Here is a 975-nt window from a genome sequence, read left to right as displayed (position 1 = left end):
ATGATTGAAGAGAGTTATGGCGCCAGGAAATGTAGAAACTCAGTTTCACGGTCGGCTACGTTCGGAACGTCCTGTCACAACCCCTAAGCTCAGATCTGGCGCCCTTGGACTTTCATCTGTTTCAGGCACTTAAGGAGCCATTGTAGGACACACTTCGAAAATGATGAGAGCGTAATTGATGCGGTGAAAACATGCTCACAAGCACAGGACAGGAGCTTTCACCAACAGAGAAAGAGTGCTTTCGCACAATTCTGGCGCAATGCCTTAGAAATTTATGGAGGCTATACGGAAAAATGGGCAACGGCCTTGCCGCAGTGGATACACCGGTTCCCGTGAGATCACCGAAGTTAAGCGCTGTCGGGCGTGGTCGGCACTTGGATGGGTGACCATCCAGGCCGCCATGCGCTGTTGCCATTTTTCGGGGTGCACTCAGCCTCGTGATGCCAATTGAGGAGCTACTCGACCGAACAGTAGCGGCTTCAGTCAAGAATACCATCATAACGACCGGGAGAGTGGTGCGCTGACCGTGGGGTCAGCCCCTCCTATCCGCATCCTCCAATGAGGATGACACGGCTGTCGGATGGTCCCGGTAGGGCCACTCGTTGCCTGAAGACGGAGTGCTTTTTATGGAAAAATAGTACCTCTGAAAGAAATGTTGACAGATATTGTCGCCAAATTCTAATTCTTAATAATGAATATGTTCTGAGAAAAAAAAAGTTGTGGGGAATTATTTACTGACGTCTCTATCTAATTGGGCAAACATATCTCGACATTAATATTCCCTGGAAAACGATAGGCAAGACAGAGCATCTACAGGGAAGTGTAGTAAAGGGAGACCACAGAAACAATGGAAAAGTAGTACCTCTGAAAGAAATGTTGACAGATATTGTCGCCAAATTCTAATTCTTAATAATGAATATGTTCTGAGAAAAAAAAAAAGTTGTGGGGAATTATTTACTGACGTCTCTATCTAAT

General features: G+C 46.2%; 1 pseudogene; it reads left to right on the top strand.

Moving 5' to 3' along the window:
• Positions 1 to 296: 296 nt before the first annotated feature.
• LOC124712584 lies at positions 297 to 414 on the top strand (annotated as a pseudogene).
• The last annotated feature ends 561 nt before the right edge of the window (positions 415 to 975 follow it).

Source organism: Schistocerca piceifrons, chromosome 8 (assembly GCF_021461385.2).
Source record: "Schistocerca piceifrons isolate TAMUIC-IGC-003096 chromosome 8, iqSchPice1.1, whole genome shotgun sequence".
NCBI lineage: Eukaryota > Metazoa > Arthropoda > Insecta > Orthoptera > Acrididae > Schistocerca > Schistocerca piceifrons.
The sequence above is the reverse complement of the archived record's forward strand: the minus strand, read 5'-3'. Positions and strand labels throughout refer to the sequence as shown.